This window comes from Triticum dicoccoides, chromosome 3A (genome assembly GCF_002162155.2).
Source record: "Triticum dicoccoides isolate Atlit2015 ecotype Zavitan chromosome 3A, WEW_v2.0, whole genome shotgun sequence".
Taxonomy (NCBI): domain Eukaryota; kingdom Viridiplantae; phylum Streptophyta; class Magnoliopsida; order Poales; family Poaceae; genus Triticum; species Triticum dicoccoides.
In genome coordinates, this window is record NC_041384.1 from 264,066,581 (window position 1) to 264,072,165 (window position 5,585).

Sequence of the window (5,585 nt, forward strand, 5' to 3'; positions counted from 1 at the left end):
GGCTTTGTGGGGATCAGAGGGAGTATATTGTACGTTCATAAGTGAAACGAACGTATTGTACCCACCCTAGTCCTCTTTCAATCGATCTCCGGACCCTGAGATGAAATCGAGAGAGAACGAGTGGGGGCATGTGTGATACCTAAGGCGGATTCAAAATTTTGAGCCGGTGATCATAGCATCGGCAAATCATATATAAAGGGTATTCAATGTTCGTTTCATTTTTGAACGTACAATATACTCCCTCCTATCCTTTGTAGTTTACATATAAGTTTTATGTGTAGTCAAAGTATCTCTACTTTGATCAAAAAAGTATCAACATTCAACAACACCCAATCAATATTGTTAGATTCATATGTACTCCTAGATTTGTACTCGAGATGGTTTCCAATTTGTTTTCAACCACGTGAATGTGCTTGTTCTCGCGCATGCTCTTCCTACTAGGATTTCCCCACGTATAGCCAGTCCAATAGTAACTTTTTTTAAGCTCCCTGTCCAATAGTACTAGTGGAGTACTGACAACATATGTACTAGAGTATGCAGTGCTCATAGTAGTACTTCCTCCTTCCATTTATATAGGGCCTGTGTGGAGGAGAGAGATGTGAAAAAGTAAGGGGAGTGAGCTCTCATGCAAGAGCCTATCTATATACGCATTCCTAGTTAAATACAATATATATGAAGAAAGAGATGGAAAAAATTACTGATACAATGGCCAACCTTATAATTTTTTTGCGGGAAATAGCCAACCTTATAGCCCACACTACTGTATGAGTGCATATAATAGATGATGGCTATAGATGACATGGCAGTTCCTTATAGCCATCGACTGGCTATATTATTAACCATGCTCTAGTGAGTTTTTCAAAACCGCATTTGACTATTGACAAGATTAATAGTACATGAGATGTATAATGTGAACAATTTATCAATGGAAGCTCCTTTCACATACGAATTTGACCATATGCTTTGTATAAGTTGCATGTCATATATTATTACTCTAACATTTGGTCAAAGTTAGCCTCGAAAAACGCATTAGGCCCTGTATAGTAAATGGAAGGAGGGAGTAGTAGTGGAAGTGGATCCTCTGATGTAGGTATCCCTGCCTTACCCTCCCTTTCAGTCACTTACTGGCGGACCCCATGCTTGCTAGGCCCCGCATGTTGATACGTCTCCAACGTATCTATAATTTTTGATTGCTCCATGCTATATTATCTACTGTTTTGGGCAATATTGGGCTTTATTATCCACTTTTATATTACTTTCGGGACTAACCTATTAACTGGAGGCCCAGCCTAGTTTGTTGTTTTTTGCCTATTTCAGTGTTTCGAAGAAAAGGAATATCAAACGGAGTCGAAACAGAACGAAATCAACTGGAGAAGTTATTTTTGGAAGGAAACCTACCAGATAGACTTGGACCCTATGTCAGAAGATGAAGGAGCTAACGAGGGTAGGGGCACGCCCACCCCCTAGGGCGCGCCCCCTTGCCTCATGGCCCCCCCTTCAGTCCACCGACGTACCTCATGCACCCATATATACCTACGTAACCTAAAACTTCCAGAATAGAGATTAGATCAGGAGTTCCGCCGCCAGAAGCCTCCGTACCCACCAAAAGTCAATCCGGACCCTGTTCCGGCACCCTGCCGGAGGGGTATCCCTCACCGGTGGCCATCTTCATCATCCCGGCGCTCTCCATGACGAGGAGGGAGTAGTTCTCCCTCGGGGCTGAGGGTATGTACCGGTAGCTATGTGTTTGATCTCTCTCTCTCTCTCTCTCGTGTTCTTGAGATGATACGATCTCGATGTATCGTGAGCTCTGCTATTATAGTTGGATCCTATGTTTCTCCTCCCCCTCTTCCCTCTTGTAATGGATTGAGTTTCCCCTTTGAAGTTATCTTATCGGATTGAGTCTTTAAAGATTTGAGAACACTTGATGTATGTCTTGCCGTGCGAATCTGTGGTGACAATGGGATATCACGTGCCACTTGATGTATGTTTTGGTGATCAACTTGCGGGTTCCGCCCATGAACCTATGCATAGGGGTTGGCACACGTTTTCGTCGTGATTCTCCGGTAGGAAGTTCGGGGCACTCTTTGAGGTCCTTTGTGTTGGTTGAATAGATGAATCTGAGATTGTGTGACGCATATCGTATAATCATACCCACAGATACTTGAGACATTGGAGTATCTAGGTGACATTAGGGTTTTGGTTGATTTGTGTCTTAAGGTGTTATTCTAGTACGAACTATAGGGCTGTTTGTGACACCTATAGGAATAGCCCAACGGATTGATTGGAAAGAGTAACTTTGAGGTGGTTTCATACCCTAACATAATCTCTTTGTTCGTTCTCTGCTATTAGTGACTTTGGAGTGACTCTTTGTTGCATGTTGAGGGATAGTTATGTGATCCAATTATGTTATCATTGTTGAGGGAACTTACACTAGCGAAAGTATGAACCCTGGGCCTTATTTCCACACATTGCAATACCGTTTACACTCACTTTTATCATTAGTTACCTTGCTGTTTTTATTATTTAAGATTAAAAATACCTTTATCTACCATCCATATACCACTTGTATCACCATCTCTTCGCCGAACTAGTGCACCTATACAATTTACCATTGTATTGGGTGTGTTGGGGACACAAGAGACTCTTTGTTATTTGGTTGCAGGGTTGCTTGAGAGAGACCATCTTCATCCTACGCCTCCTACGGATTGATAAACCTTAGGTCATCCACTTGAGGGAAATTTGCTACTGTCCTACAAACCTCTGCACTTGGAGGCCCAACAACGTCTACAAGAAGAAGGTTGTGTAGTAGACATCAAGCTCTTTTCTGGCGCCGTTGCCGGGGAGGTTAGCGCTTGAAGCTATATCTTTAGATCTTTCAATCGAGTCTTTTAGTTTCTTGTTTTATCACTAGTTTAGTTTATAAAAGAAAACTATAAAAATGGAATTAAGTTTGTCTCATATGCTTCATCTTTTTAATATCTTTCGTGAGTATGATGGAAAGGATAATTGTGCTCAAGTGCTCGAAGAAGAAATCTATAAAATGTTTGGCACTAAATATTTGAATGATGAGCATGATTGCAATGTTGTTAGTACGAATTCTTTGAATATCTATGACGCTAATAATATGAAAAGCCACAAGCTTGGGGAAGCTATGTTTGATGAAGATGATATTTTTTTGTCCCCCAAGTTTTGATGAGCAAATTTATTATGATGAAAGCATGCCTCCTATCTATGATGATTATTGTGATGACACGTATGCTTTAAAGAACAATGATAACCATCAAACTTTTCATCTTGATCTTAATTTTCAATCACATGATAATTATTTTGTTGAGTTTTCTCCCACTATTATTCATGAGAAGAATTTTGCTGATGTGGAGAGTAGTAAATTTTCAATGCTTGTAGATCATGAAAAGAATGCTTTTGGTGCTGGTTATATTGTTGAATTCATTCATGATGCTACTGAAGATTATTATGAGGGAGGAACATATGCTTGTAGGAATTGCAATAATATCAAGTTTCCTCTCTATGTGCTTAAAATTTTGAAGTTATGCTTGTTTTACCTTCCTATGCAGGTTGATGCTTGTTCCCACAAGTTGTTTCCTCACAAAATCCCTATGCATAGGAAGTGGGTTAGGCTTAAATGTGCTAGTCATATTCTTCATGATGCTCTCTTTATGTTTCAATTCTTATCTTTTATGTGAGCATCGTTGAAATCATCATGCCTAGCTAGGGGCATTAAACGATAGCGCTTGTTGGGAGGCAACCCAATTTTATTTTTGTTGCTTGATTTTTGTTCCTGTTTAGTAATAAATAATTCATCTAGCCTTTGTTTACATGTGGTTTTATGGTTTTAATTAGTGTTTGTGCCAAGTAGAACCTTGGGGAAGACTTGGGGAAAGTCTTGTTGATCATGCTGTCAAAAACAGAAACTTTAGCGCTCACGAGAATTGCTGCCATTTTATTTGGAGAGTGATATTTAGTTAATTATTTTTGAAGATGATTGTGCAGCATTCTATTTGATAATTTTATGAGTTACATAAGTATACGTTTGATCCAGATTACTACAGACTGTTCTGTTTTTGACACATTCTGTTTTCATTGTGTTGGTTGCTTATTTTGATGAATCTATGGCTAGTAAAATAGTTTATAAACCATAGAGAAGTTGGAATAAAGTAAGTTTAACACCAATATAAACAAAGAATGAGTTCATTACAGTACCTTGAAGTGGTGATTTATTTTCTTATACTAACAGAGCTTACGAGTTTTCTGTTAAGTTTTGTGTTGTGAAGTTTTCAAGTTTTGGGTAAGGATTCGATGGACTACGGAATAAGGAGTGGAAACAGCCTAAGATTGGGGATGCCCAAGGCACCCCAAGGTAATATTCAAGGACAACCAAGAGCCTAATCTTGGGGATGCCCCGGGAGGCATCCCCTCTTTCGTCTTCGTCCATCGGTAACTTTACTTGGAGCTATATTTTTATTCACCACATGATATGTGTTTTGCTTGGGGCGTCAATTTATTTTGTTAGGATTTGCTTGCTGTTATTTATAACAATGTTTTTCATCTTTTATTTCAATAAAAGTGGCATTGATAGCCTTTACTATGCATATTTTAGAAGTCCACATGTTGCTGTTTGAAAACAGAAAGTTTACCGCTGTTGCAATAATTCCCTAGAAAAGTCAGAATGTGATAAAATGTTGAAACCTTTTGCATATTAAGCTCTGATAAATTTAATATAGTGGGAATTTTCTTTCATAATTTTTGGAGCTAGGGAAGTATGGATGTTGCTGCATTCTTTACAGACTATCCTGTTTAGGCAGATTGCTGTTATGTTTGCATATGTTTGCTTCTTTAATGATTCTATTTGAGGATAGGACTATTAAATATGCAGAGGCATTTAGTATGAAATGTTGAATAATAATTTTAGTGATTTGATACAGTAGAGTATGATAAGGTTTTGGCAATGGTTTATACTAACTTATCTCACGAGTCCTTGTTGAGTTTTGTGTGGATGAAGCTTTTGAGATTTAGGGAGACCGTGATATGAGAGGAATTAAGGAGAAACAAAAGCTCAAGCTTGGGGATGACCAAGGCACCCCAAGATAATATTTCAATAAATCTCAAGCGTCTAAGCTTGGGGATGCTGTGACGCCCGGATAATTAAGCTACAGTGATCCCACGCTAATGGTGCCACGTCACCACGATTACTGCTGCTAAGCTATCATTAGGACAAAACCGGTCCAAAATTCAAAATTCAAATTAATGATAACAATAAAAGTTTTCAAAAATTAAAACAAAAATGTTTGGATTGTACTAAATATTACAAAGATAATAATGGTGCAACAAACCCATTTTTATAAAATGCCTAAGTAATTTAAAATGATTTAGAACAGAAAAGTAAAATAAATAAAAAGTATAAAAAAACAGAAAAACAAACTATCAAGAATAAAACGGGCCACCCCCTCCACTGGGCCACGGCCCAGCTAACCGGCTAGCCTACTAACTAGCCGGCCCAACCGCGCCCTCTACTTCCCCCCTGGATGCCCGAAACCCTAGCCCCACTCGCTCACTTCCCCCCC